This window comes from Dunckerocampus dactyliophorus, chromosome 8, assembly GCF_027744805.1.
Source record: "Dunckerocampus dactyliophorus isolate RoL2022-P2 chromosome 8, RoL_Ddac_1.1, whole genome shotgun sequence".
In the NCBI taxonomy this organism is placed as follows: Eukaryota; Metazoa; Chordata; class Actinopteri; order Syngnathiformes; family Syngnathidae; genus Dunckerocampus; species Dunckerocampus dactyliophorus.
In genome coordinates this window covers 31,975,939-31,990,471 of record NC_072826.1, presented here as the reverse complement: position 1 = coordinate 31,990,471, position 14,533 = coordinate 31,975,939, and the positions used below count along the sequence as shown (strand labels likewise).

General features: G+C 45.0%; 1 protein-coding gene across 2 annotated transcripts in view; it reads left to right on the top strand.

Annotated features, from left to right (window-relative positions):
• The first annotated feature begins 2,146 nt into the window (after positions 1-2,146).
• ndrg3a (ndrg family member 3a) overlaps positions 2,147-14,533 on the top strand; it is a 46,003-nt gene continuing 33,616 nt past the window's right edge. For both annotated transcript variants that reach the window (XM_054786002.1, XM_054786001.1), the window contains exon 1: positions 2,147-2,310. The gene's annotated coding sequence lies outside the window, so the exon portion shown is untranslated. The remainder of the gene's footprint in view (positions 2,311-14,533) is intronic.

Below are 14,533 nucleotides of genomic sequence, written 5' to 3'. Positions count from 1 at the left end.
ATTAAAAATTGACATGTATTTGCCTAAACGTGTACACGGTACTTGGAAAAACCTGGTCCCCCTTGCTGATGTTAGTGACACCTCGGGCTTCATACGCCCCGGTTTTTGGTGAAGTGTTGCCAAAATGAGTTTAAGAGGCTAAATATCTGCTTAATGGAGCCGTTACTGTCATGCTAATCTTAACCTTGAACAGAGTTAAAGTTCTCACACACCAGTGGTGTCCAAAGCACAGGCCCTCGGCGTACTGTAAAAATAAAATGAATTCATTGATAGATATTACACAAGCCAAGATGTTGATATTTTATTTAGCTTTTAAAAGGTTAGCATATATTGACCGATGTACAAAATGTATCAAAGGGCCCCAGCATCCTTAACATTTTCTGTGTGTGGCTCTCGCTGGGAGAAGTGATACACTTCATGTGTTTTACAATACCCAGTGGGGGAGCCACGGCCACCCCCACGGCTAGGGGACAATTTTGACAAAACGTGGCTCTGCAGTGCAGAACTTTAGTTCAGCCTAACTGCTGTTTCCGCTTGGACGCATTTTACTGCAGCACACAACTTATGTGGAGGAGCTGTCAATAAAAGCACTTGCTTGAACTGCAAGCGAGAGGTAAGTTTTCCATGATGACTTTGGTCGGTTCGGTCACATTTTCTCACTACGTTGACTGACTTCAATTTGGAAGCGTGATTCAGCACATACAGACCTGATCCAAATCCTAAGACCAGTTGAAAAATTGCTAGAATTAGCATGTTGCACATTTGGATCTTAATGAGGTTTTAAGTAGAGCTACAATATGCAAAAACAAGAAGGAGGGGGGGGCAAAAAATGTTGATGTAGTGTCATCATTCCCACTGTCATGCCCTCCTGATGCTAAAGCTAAGAAGCTTTCTCTTTTTAAACGTGGTGGGATTGTGGAGCTGCATAAGCAAGGCCTCTCACAGCGTGCCATGGCTGCTGAGGTTGGGAGTAGGAAATCAGTCATTCTAAGTTTTGGAAAGATCCTGAGCCCTATGGAACAAAAAAGTCAAGTGGTAGACCCAAAAACATCACACCTGCGCTGAGCCGGAGGATCCCATTGGCTGTCATCAAGACACAGGGCGGTCTTCCACCCACATGAAGGTCCTTACTGGTGCCGACTGCAGCGCAATAACCATCAGACGCCATCTGCGGGAAAAGGCTTTTAAAGGGAGCATCAAAGCATGGGACAAGTTTTATTCTCTGATGAGAAAAAAATATAACCTTGGTGGTCCAGATGGCTTCCAACGTTACCTGAGATGTTTTCTACCCGGCACAGTGGAGGGGGGTCCATCATGCTTTTTCATTCTGTGGAACACCGGAGCTTCAGGTGGTGGGGGGGTCATCAAACGGATGCAGATGTCACGGCGGGCGTCCCTCATGACCGAGGGCCCTCATCTGTGTGGTACCAGCTGGGTTCTTCAACAGGATAACGCTGCAGTTCACAATGCTGGCTTGACCAAGGACTTCTTCAGGGAGAATAACATCACTCTTTTGGTCCATCCTGCATGTTAAATCCCATGGAGAACATTTGGGGATGGATGGCAAGGGAAGCTTTTAAAAATGGCCATCAGTTCCAGACAGTTGATGCCCTTGGAGCAATGTTCCCACAAGCCTCCTGGAAACACTGGCATCAAGCATGCCCAAAGCCATTTTGGAAGTGAACAAGAACGGTGGAGCTCCTCATTACTGAGTCCTACTGAGAACATTTGTTGTTCTGCTTTGGAGACTTTTTGCTTCTTTTTTGAGCGGTGGTCTGAAACCTTTGATCAGCTGATAAACAGCCTACTCCAGTTGAATTGTTGTTTTCAATCAATGACTTTTTCAAAGTGCTTTTTGTCTCTCCCCCCCCTTCTTGTTTTTGCATATTGTAGCTCTACTTAAAACCTCACTGACAATAGCCCTCAGCAAATGTAGGCTATAGATATTGGAAACTACAATGAAAGCGCATTACTTGTTAAGCAATACGTAGTTTCTATGTTGCTCTTAGTACCCAGAAGAGTCTTTTGTCTTGTCTCTAGTCGCATTTTACGTGGTCTTCAATATTCAGTGCAGAGTATGACGTCTATCTCTTCTTCCTGTCTCTGCCGCGTAGCGCCTCCTCCGATTGGTTGCCTGGTGTCTCCAACGCAGCGTGTAGCTCCGCCCACAATCACGTCGAAATACTAGTAAGAGCAGAGGAAGCAGCAGCCGAGCGCGGCGTATTTTTACATTTGACGTTATAATCCTACATCGGCAAAACCCGCAGTGGATTTGAGTGAAACTCGCCGGAGAATTATTGTTCCGCCCAGGTAAGCCCACCCATGTTGTAGTTACACATGAGCGCGGACAGATGAGAGATTTTCCAACCTGTTCGTGTTGCTGTCATGGAGTCGTTTGTTGGAGTCGTCGTGACCGCCGTCCGTACAGCATGAATGCGTTAATTCGAACATGCCGGATGGGTTAAAGAGTCAGTGAAATGAGTTGACTGTTCGTCACAGCAGCGCTGCCATGGAGCTCTCTCCCTTTCACACTCGTCTCGTCACTTTTGCATTCGTACTTTATCTTCTGTTATCTTGCATGTGACATAATTTCATGTTCGTATTAGAACGAGGCATCCTAAGTGTGCGCTGCAGCTAGAAACAGTAGCATTTTGCCGACGAGCTTTAGCTTGCTACTGTACTTACAATACAGTACATACAATACATTCACTTCAACATGTGCACTAGTCTACGTTGTTATTTCGTGATTATGCGTAAGATGCATTTGTATTGAAATCATGTTTGCTAATCACACATCCCATGTGTCATTCAGCTTGAGCTGAGCTAAACCGGCTTTTTCAAGACTTTACGGTAGATAGACCGTATTGTACGTCTTTCACGGTGGCCCTCTAGTTCCTGCTCTTTCGCTGGCCACGGTAACCCCACCCCCCAAACAGTGTCTGTGACATTTGAATGTGTCAAATCCATCATTTGCAGTGCCATCAATTCAAATGGTAGAAGTGCAGTCAGCATTTGATGGTGGACAATGTCACCGGTGGCCCCGCGAAGGTCACACAGGTAGGAAGTAATGTGACGTAGGCAGCAGGTGTTTGCCCATGTTGAGATAGCCCTGTTAGCACTGTCGTACATTCCAAAAGGGCATTTGAAAATGCGCTTTGATAAGTTGTCTTCATTGTACAAATTTAATCCTGATGTTGAATTGGGGGGGGTTCATCTCCCACACTTGCCTGAGCAGTGTCATGTGACCAGGACGTCTTGAATGCAGTTTATGCAATAAACAACCAGCAGTCACGGTTGTTTCCAGTCACAACACCGTCGTTGTTGGCACAGGTAGCGTATATAGCTAGCTAGCTAGCGACGGACAGCCCTCGCCTTTTGTTGACTTAACACAAAGTGTCCTTGGGGGCGTGCTTCACCTGGTAGATGATTGAAGGAAATGTGCTGCCTGCCTAACGGTGCTGTATCACGAGTTGTTCATGAAGCCGTACGTCGCAGTTGGGATGGTTGAGATAAGACGGTTCAGTCGTGTGTTGTCGGCTCTGGCTTGGTTTAAATGAGATTGCAGTTAAAACACACTTTGGGTGCTGGAATTGGCAAATTTTACAAAGCTGCTGATTTGTGACCCTAGCCACTTAAAGTTAACAAAATACAGCGAAACCTCTAAAGTCAAACACAATCTATGCTGTGAGGCACGTTTTCTAATAGCAACCAACGTACACTCAGTGAACGATACGAGCATAGCGGCTTCACAAGCCCAGATGATATTTTAACATGACTTTTAAGAAAACTACAATGACTGGACAAACAGTTTTTTTTTGTTAAACTGAGTCACAAAACAATGCAGCACACAACTTTGCATCCATGACCTTTGAACAGTTGAGCTTCTTTCCAAAAACTGAAACAAAAACAAAAAATTCTGAAAGTCAAAATAACAACGGCAGTTGTAGCTGCTACCACTTATCCTTGATGTTGATATTGTGTTAGCTATCTAAAGACTAGGTTCAAATATTTCATCACGATTCATCGCATTTTGTCCATAGTTAACTCGTAACTAATCGCAATTAGTCCTAAATAGACGTTTTTCTCTATAATAAGTAGAGCTCTGAAAGACCATTTCAAAGTTTGTAATACTTCTACCGACATGAGACTGGATAATATATTTGCTTTATGCACCTTTTTCTTTATTAAACAATCAGCTCAACCCAAAATGGAGCTCAATGTATACAAAACAAACACAATGTACAGCAAGTAGATCATTCTCATCAAGTGCTCAAGAACAGCCAGTAGTTTACAGAACTAGGACTGCGCCCGTACATACTGCAGTATGTACAGTATGTATGTACTGCAGTATGTATGTATGTACGTACGCTCACGGGTGGGCAAACTACGGCCCGGGGGCCACATCCGGCCCACAAGGTTGTTTCCAAAGTATTTCAGTGAAACTTTTAACTTGCAAGCCGGCACCATGACCTGCAAGTAGTCAGAGTCAATCTGAGACAACCTTTGGAGGGTTTCAGTAGATGTTTGGTTGTTCGTGGTTCATAGTGTGTATCACACATCCTTCATTCATGTACTTTCCGGAAAAAAAAACAGTAAAATTGTATATGTTATTTGATGTGGTCTGATGTTTAAAGTGCCTGAAAAAAGGGATGCAAGCACATGAAGCTGATTGTATGACACGTTTACAGATGAAATAAGACCAATCATTCCAGGTGGAGTGGCCACGTAGAATAGTGTGCATGTGTCAAACATATAAATAGTAAGAATATTTTGTTATCTCAATGCGTTTGCCCACCCCTGCTAAGCTAATACTTCACTTCCAAACACTCTTACACACAAACACTCTTTGACACACACTTTGTCACACTTTCCTTGATCTGGCGAATTCAGTAGCGTGGAAGTATGACACCACGGGGTTTTCAAAATACAAGTTTTATACTGTCCTGTTTGACAAACAAAGCAGTTCAAGCGCAAACGCTAATAAATAATAATAATAATAACGCTAATACATTCCCTCGTGAGCCTTTACTGCCATCTCACTTGCGTCTTTGTGACAAAAGCCCCCCATATAGCTGTCTTTGGCCATGCCTGCTGGTAGCCAGCAGTTCGTGACCCAAATGTTAGCACGCAGCCGAGAGACGGCTCATAAATAAAAACACTCGTTAGTTGGGACACTCGTGTGCCAAGGTACCGCTGTATACATGACAAAAATACCTGAAGTGCTCCAGCAGTTTTTCCAGCTGAGTCCAGCAAGTGGCATTTGAGAGTGGACGTACTCCACTGCAGCAGATAAAAATAACTTCGGTCTTGTCGAGAGAGCCGTCTGCCACAGCTTTGAAGCTAAATTTAGCATTCAAAATACCCTTTTATTTATTTATTATCATGTATTTGTTCCTGCTTGTGGCTCCATATGAACTGCAACACCGCTGCGTTTTCTCAAACTACGATGTGCGGGGTCAAACAGGACTTGAGCACATTAATTGTATGTAAAAAAACAAACTAGTGGCGTTAAAGGGAATTACCATGAAGTTGTTATTACTGGTGAACTTTGACACCCCTACTAAAGACACGTAAAATAGATTGCATCAGATTGGTTTTAAGTTTACGCTAAACTACAGTCCTCATGGTGCCTTACCAGGAAGTAGGTCCGAATTAGACTCGACTCACAAGTCACATGCAGAGATCGTGTTTTGATCCGAGTCATCCTAAGTAACTTTGAATTACCACAGCTTCTGCTTGGATATTAACATGCTGCAGTAGTATGAGCCACAGGTGACCGGCTTTTGTCATCAGCGCTGAAAGACATTTATGGTCATATGCCGACAATCGGCCGATAGTGATCGGTGGCCAATCGATCAGAGCATCCCTAAAAAGAAAAGTCTATCCAAGCATTCTCTACCATCTTCTGTGGTTGTGCAGTCTTAGACCACCAGCGAACAAAAGGAAACTATCAACACCTGATGACAATGGAACCTTTTTACAAATACATTCCACTCGATGTTGTCCGTCCTGACCTTCCTCACTTTTCATGGAAATTGATGAAATGTCATCTCTCTTATGAGAATGGAGAATAAGGCGCCTCACTTTGTTCTACAATGATTCTTTTGCTAAACGTTGCAAAGGTATCATGTAAACGATACTTGTATCTTTGCAGACATTACAAATAGTAGGTAATGGATTACAGGGATTAGAGTATTGTAAAGCAGGAAGAGCTTTCTGGGCGGGGATGAGTGTCAGGGAGACGTGAGGACAGTAAGTAATCCACTACGCTGGCAGCCGGTCTTCCTTGTTCCGCACAACAACGCTCTTTGTGTCTGACCAACTTGTGACATTTCCACTTGCTTTGACATACGAAAGCTCATTCGCTGGAGACTGTGGATCCTTTTTGGTGTTTGTCCGTGTCTTGCTCTGACAGCTGGAGCATACCCTTTTTCAGCCGCTGTCAGTCAGACCTGTTCTTCTGCAGATGCGCCGTTTCTTTGGGGGCAGGGGTGGTTGTAACTGAGCTGCATCTATCATTGACGCTGCAGCAGGTGTACAATTACACACCCGCTTCAAAACAGCTGAGACTAACACAACCGTACGCTGCGTTCATCCCTGCTGGGATCAATTCTAAAACAATAGCAGTCCTGCAGGCCCGTGCAAGGATGCTAACACGTTGAAGACGCTTGTCTGTCTTTCGGTTCTATATTTGCACGGGCCAGAAGATGCACCTTTAGGGCTGCTGCTCTTTTTGGAAAATACACTCACATCACTTGATTTCAGCCTGCCTTTATTAACAATAATAATAATAATAACAACAGCAACAATAATAATAACAACAATAATAATAATGCTCAGTTTTAGTTGCAGGACTCTGCAAAAACTGTGAATTGTGATTTTCTGGCGTAGAATTGTGATCGTGTTTCACACACGTGCACACCCCCCATGTTCAGGGCCACGTGCGCACGTTTGAAAGAAATCACACTTTTTTCAAATGATGATCATAATTATTATTATTATTATTATTATTATTATTAGAATCCCTCCATTGTTTTCCTGGTCTAAAGAAACTTGCATTGGTATTAGTCCAGCTGTTCACGGGCGGTTCTAGAACAGGGGTGTCCAAACTACGGCCCGCAGCTCGTTTTTTTTATTGTCCCGTGATGCACTCTAGAAATTAAATTAAGTAAAAGAAACCCAGTCACATTAGGGAAAAAGAGCAAAAATGTGTAATAATATGCAAATAGGTGGCTTTTTACAACATAAAAACGATCAAAACGGCCTCCGCACTTTCTGACTTTTCCATATGCGGCCCTTGGTGGAAAAAGTTGGGACATCCCTGTCCTAAAGTACAGTTAAAGGGAGCCTTTTTCATAGAAAACTGAAAATAATCCAAGTAAAAACACAGCATGCTCGCTCACTCGCCAGGACATTCTGGCACTTCCAAAGACAAGTCAAAAGGGAAAAAGTCTCCGTGCTACGAAATGAGAGAAAGGGAGATCCAGCGCGGCCACTTTGTGGAAATACTTTGCCACATCCTCTGTTAGTCCTTGTAGTCGCATCTGGTCCTTGCTGTGTTGAAACCAGTGTTGTGCATAGACAGCGCTGGCGTCAGCTGCCTCTTCAGCACCGAGCGGCACCGGTACGGCCACACCGTTGTCCGTGGATGTATTACTCACGCAGAGGGTCACCAAATGTGGAGATGTGACTCAGAACGAGACGGGAGTGGAGGAGAAGTGGCATGTCCACCGAACAACAAGCAACAACGTCTCAGTTGCTAACAGCAATCACATCATCCAGAAACACAAGCGTCACATTTTTACCATTTTTGCTGTTTGTTTTGTTTCTGCAGTGATGCAGTGCCAAATGAGCCACGGTCCGCAGGTGGGCCCCGAGCCGCACTTTGGCCACCCCTGCTTTTGTGGATCTTGGTTGGGGTCGGGCTACTGGTGTGGGCTCTGTCAGCCAACTACAAATCTATTTGGCTTGTTGGCTCAGTGTCGTGGGCGAGCGATGGTGAGGAGAGAGAGACTGGTCCACCAGCCCTAACGAGCCGCAGCTCCAAGGTGTTTTTGGAGGTGCACGTCTAAGGCGTACGTGTGCCGATACGTTCGGTCGGGTGCTGGGGGCCGAGCTCCTGGGTGGCGCTTGCGGGTTGCGTGCCTGGAGGGTGGCGAGGTGTACGGGCATGTTCAGTGGTGAAAATGTGTGCCTGTCGGTCACTCTCCCAGAGGGGCGGGCACTGTTGTGATAATACTTTTTTTTTTCTAATATTCTCGCGATTGACCGGCAAAGTCCCAAAGATGGACGGGGTGGTGACCCCTGTCCAAAGTGTTGGTTACAGTAGCACACAACGAAAGGAGGATGTACAAATGGCAGTTGTATTGCTTAGTACTTTTAGACAAACATCAAGTAGAGGACTAGTTACTAGTAGAGGACCAGTTACTCAGCTTTGTTTAATTCATGGTTTCTGCCATGAAAGTAGGTGGTCCAGTGGTGTGTTGCTGAAATGAGTAGAATGATTTGATGTAAATGATGGTGAAAAAGGTCATTCCATCTCAGCAGCACCACCAGCTGAGGGGAGGATAAGGAGGGGTGTCGCCAAGGACACCGCCTATTTGGGAGGATCCCCCCCGTGTTTCTCAGGGAGACTGAGTTGTCGGTGTGGAGTCATTATGACAGGCTGAGGTCGTGTTCCGATGAGGAAGCACGTTTCCTAGCGGCGGTTCCGACTTCGACTCACGCCGAGACGTGCTGGGCATTCACAGCCGGAGGTCCGTCAATCCCCTCGGCGCACGACCTGTCCCGCCTCTGTACTGTGCTCATGTTTGATGAATACGCTGTCTTGGGTTTCCATCCTGAAGAGTGTGAGGTTGTGGTCCCAGCTGCCTCCACACCTGCCCTTTGACCTCTCCCACTGAAGTACAAACCTTGCAGAGCTTTCGTAAGCCCGCTGCTGTGCTGAAAGGCTGTCATTCCCTACTCCATCCCTTCCAAGCGTGCTGTGTAATACCGCGCAGCTTGCCATGGTGTCTCTTAGAATAATACATCTTGGTGGAGGTGGTTGCATCAGCTGACCTCATACCAGCATGAACCCACTCATCAATTCACCGCAACCAAGCACGAATGGAGGACATCCCGTTTGTTGCAATAGTTTTTGGATCTTCACATTCCATTTCCTTTGTCATGCAGATGTCTAGCTAAGCACCACCCTTGCCGCTCTTTCGGTACGCTACTGCTGAAATATCAGTCTGGCAATGATCAGCGACAGTGGAACCTCCTGAGCTTGAATGCGATGATCAACCTCTGAGTTGTTTGTATTTGAAAGCCATTTTCCCACAGAAAATAGATAGCTAGATACTTTCTTCTGCTCTATCCAAAGCAAACCACTTCCAGGTTACGTTTAGCAACAGTTTCAATTGCTTCTCCGCCGCCTTCGGCCATGCTCCTTTTCTCTCTTTTGTTGCCTCTGCTCTGCCTTTCTCCGCCACTGCTGGACCATGCGTATGTAACGGATGCCAGCCTGTGAGGCTGTGCGAGTGTACGTTGGTAAACCTCACTCCCTCTGCCTCAAGAGCTGCGCTGAACACGCGGCCAACAGCCCGGGCTTTTAGTCACGTGGTCAGCGCCCTCGCCTCCCATTAGGAAGGTCCTGTGTTCGATCCCCGATGCGGGCAGGTGCAAAACAGGGTGGGTTACACGTAGGTCCCTTTGAAGTCCCTTTTATTTTTTACCAAGTTCCCCTTTATTTTTTTTTCCAAACTCCATTTTTTCTGTTTTAAATTTTTTAGAATGCATTTTATTACATTTTACACTTCCTTTTTACCAGCAAAGCATGTGCACTTTATGGGTTCGTGAATAAAATATCCGCTAATGAAATACAAAAATCCCATCAATGGACAATAAAAGGCCAGTAACTGAGAAATGGAAGTAGCCTGGCTAACTTCTCTAAATGGATGTCAGCCCCTCCACACATTGCTAGGAAATGTTCAACAAGCTGTAACGCGCTGCTGGTCATGAAGGAAGATGTAGTCACACATGCAATTCCAACTGCATATGTAAGATAGTTTTATGACACTCTTATTTTGTTTACACAGTTAGACAACATGGGGAAAATGGCGCTCTTATTTTGAAGGCCGGAAGTGTGTTGTGTGTGTGTTGAGAATGTCTGCAAGACGAACTGGGGGCACATCGTCATCGGGCATTGTCAAACGCTCCTTACAGTGAAGCAGTAAAACACAAGGCGGTGAAAATATACTCATCCACCACACACACACAACCACACTAGCATGCTAAAGTAAGCTAACCTTGCTAGCTTCCATTCGCTCTCCGTAAGAGGAGGTTCCGCCAATTTTCGCCGGTGTCGCAGGAAAGACACGCCACCAACTCTGCTTTTTTCAGTTTAAAATGATCGTTTATGCCGGTATAAGTCATCTTCTTACCATTGGAAGAGTTGATATTAAAAAATGATCTTATGAAAATAATCATCCAACACTAGCTTTTAAATACATTGTTCCAAAATCAAACATCCATTAGAAAATTGAGGAAAAGGCTTCTTGAGACGTCATCTGTACTTCTGTGAAGAAGGTGTCGGACGTTTCGCTCCTCATCCGAAGAGCTTCGTCAGCGAACTAATAAGTGCTGGTAGCTTGTTGTCAAACAACAGAACCCATCATTGAATCGGAATGGTGGTTTGGGTTTAATTTGGACCCTGTGTTCAGCAGGTTACTGAGACCCAAACCCACAGCTCTTAGTCTTGCAAATGAGGTGAAGCCAGGGCCGAGCCAGAACAATAGATGCTAACGAGCCAGTATCAGAGTCGTTCATACCCAATTCAGGGAGCGACACTTCCCTTTTATTGGAGGTGCTAATGGCAGGAGAGGGTTAGACCACAACTCCGCCCAGGCTTAGTGTAAGGAACCAATAGGAGGAGGGTGTTGGCACAACAATTCCGCCCACTCTTACTGTATTTAAGGCCTAGGCTACCAGCACTTATTAGTTCGCTGACGAAGCTCTTCGGATGAGGAGCGAAACGTCCGACACCTTCTTCACAGAAGTACAGATGACGTCTCAAGAAGCCTTTTCCTCGATGGACAACTCCTGTACGACTGAGAGCCTACACAGATCCATTAGAAAAATGACCTTTTTAGAAGTGTCATCATTGACCCTTACGCAAGTGTAAAAAGAAGTTAGCTGCTGTCTGTTAAAACAACAAAAAAGTTTCAAGTACATTCCAGCCACAGCATAGACTCGTGGTGTTTAGGAAACTCTTTCAATGCTCTGAAGAATTTACTTTTGTGTGTCTACAATGGTTGTGTAATCATCACATTGACCTTAGACTGGAGACAGAGTGGGCTAGGGGTGGGGGAAATGACCCATTCTTAGATGCATCACGATGCAAACATTGACGATTGGATGCTGACAGAACAAAAACGGGACAAAAAGACGGAAAGCGGAAGTGGCGCCCGGACAGTTTATGGTGGTGCAGCTCAGTGTAAGGCTGATAATGAAATGAAAATATGAGGTCATTGTTTAGGTGGGAGGGATCTAAAACAGGCCGGTACTAAAATACAGTCAAACTTGTCTTAGCGGCCACCTTTATAGAACGGCCACCTGCCTATAGCAGCCACTGAAAAATCCCCCGCAGCAAATGTACATGTTATAGACCCTGTGTATAGCAGTCACCTGTCCAACGCGGCCAGCGGCCACCCATTTTGTCTCCCTTGGTCAATATCTGACTGCATATAGCGGCCAAATTACCAACTCAAGTAGAAGCTTCATGCACGAAAAAGTTTGGTTTTTCAATCAATGAAGCCGTCGTGTGTAGACTTTAATTACTGAGTCCTAGCTCAGTCACAATCATTCACAAGATCCACACAAACTGTCAGTTGTTCCACATAAAAAAGCCGTCTTCTTTTGAGCTTGCTATTTCCTGGTCAAACATGGAACTTTAAGAGCATTTGCACCAAAACATTACCGCAAAGTAGGCTAGGAACAGGACGTGCTCCCAGCCACGCTACAATACAATACAATACAATACAATACTGCCTGCACACTAAAACACTTTTTAAAACGCTTTTTAAAAAGCAGCGGGAGCAAAACTGAGTTGGGTTGTACTTAATTGAAGTATTTTAGAATGTACTCACGTTATTTTTCATCAATCCTCATCCACAAATCCATCAAAGTCCTCATCTTCTGTATTCGACACAAAAAAAAGCCGTCTTCTTTTCCGTTCGCTACTACAGTGGAATTTTCAGCTCCGAACCGTAGTAAGGGCGACCTGACTCCAGCAAAGAAGGAAACTTCTCCTGTTGCTTCTGCCAACTTTATTTCTTGAACGCGGCCACCAGACAGCAGCTCAGAACACACACACATCTCTCAGCATCGTCTCTCCTTCCTGCTTGCCCACAAGGCAAAGGTTAAACAAGCCCCACTACATAGCTGTCCAGCCAATGCCTGTAAGAAATGACACCGTTTATTTCCTGGTGTGCACTGGTCAATACTGTAATGCCGCTTGTTGTGGGGAAGGAGAGACTCACGTCGCCGATGCACTTTAATGGCTTTATTAACAGCGGAGAACACTGCAGGACTTTACATCCACGCCAACATAAACACACTTCCCAACTCTCTCCAAACTCACAGCTAGCACTGAGCCTAGCTCTCCTGCTCGGGACGCCCACCGTCACTTCCCGTCACTTCCTGATCAACTAAAGCTGTAATGACACTCTGCCGTGTAAAAAGGAAAATATTAAAAACAAGCGTAAGACATTACTAGCACAGCTTTGTTCTGTGGGTCGTGGATAATAACAAGCCTAGTAGTGCTGTACAACTTTTATCCACAGTCCCGCAGTGCCCTCTACTGGTCAACATTCAAAGTGAACGCCAACCTGTCTATAGAGGCCACTTGTCTATAGCGGCCACTTTTGCAGACTCCCTCTAGTGGCCGCTATAGACAAGTTTGACTGTACATGGTTATGGTTGGGCATCATGTTAGGATGGCCCCTATAGAAACCCAACTGTCCCTGTTCAAGAGATGTGCATCAATCCCCCCCACACATGCTGTGTGTACAGCAGGTGTAATGTGTCTAATATAAGTAGTAATACACTGTGGGGGGGGGGGGGGGGGGGGCACAAGATTAGGTGGATGAGATGACAGTTTAATATTACTAAAAAAAAATCTATGGCAATGTTAGTTTAATTTCTACTATGTTACACTCTTCTGCACTCTGTGTGTATGCTAGCCGCCCTGCCTCCACCAATGAGACAAAGAGACTATGACTGACAGAAGGGCTCACTCGGGATGGAACAAACCTGGATGCCATGGATAAATTGACATGTGTGTTTCATCTGCTCGTCTTTCTGTGCCACCCAGGCTGGATGACAAGAGGGTTCACTCTGCACGTATCTGTGCGCATTGCTTCTATAGTGGAATGAACAGAGAGCGTGGGCCCTCCTCTCATTCAGCATCTTTGTGGAGGTGGGGCTACTAGCTACTAGCCTAGCAGCAATTAGCTTCATGAGCCAGCATACGCTAACATGAAGAGTCGTAGTTTTTAAGGTGAATGCCACAGCTCCAGACTGGGAACATTTTGGTTTTAAACAGAATGAAGACGGTGAGCGTATGAACACCGACGACCGACACCAACAGTTTTCTCAACTGGGAAAAAAATTTAAAATACCAACGAAGGTGCTCGGGCGGCGGAGCCTTCATCCCGACAGCCGACCGACCCTTACTGAGGCGAAACAAAACAGTGCATACGGCATCGCTAGCTACATACTGGCAACTTCTGTGTCAAGCTCACTGTAAATATGCACTGGCCTGTTTTCAGTTTCAAAGACTATCCAGTTAAGAATAGAGCGTCATGAGCGTAGAAGTGGAAGAAGACATCAGTCAGATGTTTCATCCTTGTTTTTGCAACGCTGTCAGAAGAAGAAAAAGGCATCTGTCAGCTTGTTGCCAAGCCTACAAATTTCAAGTATATCAATGGAGTCTGAGGAGAACAGCCATAATTAAGCACGGGGTGCACGCACACACGTGTTAGGGCTGTACAATTCTGCCAAAAATGTGAATCTTACATTTTCTGTCTTAGAATTGAGACAAGGATGATTTATTTCCCCCACATGTTCTTCACAGGGGAGATATTGATAGAAAAGAATAGAGAGACTGAAAATAATCCACTCAGTCACCAGTACACTGAGGCACATAAAAAACACAAATCAAAAGAAAAATCAATTAATTTATATGATCGCTCCCCCTGTGAGCTTCTGATTTTACACGGCAGTTTGGTAAGTTGTTTTTTTTTTCTTGGCGTAGGTTTGAGCAATGCTCTATCTAGCACTGAACCTCGTCATAGTCGGGTATACCTCTTCCAGAACTGCTTCTACCTCCTCAGACAGAACCTTTTGTTACTTGATCAGCCGTGGTTGCAAACGTACCATAGGGGTGAATGTTCTAGCATTTGATGATGATGTGTGTACAGCTGGAATTGACAAAATAAGCACACAGGCTAAGGTTAGCTTGACCTGTTGTTTCTTCTGGATGCTGCAGTAT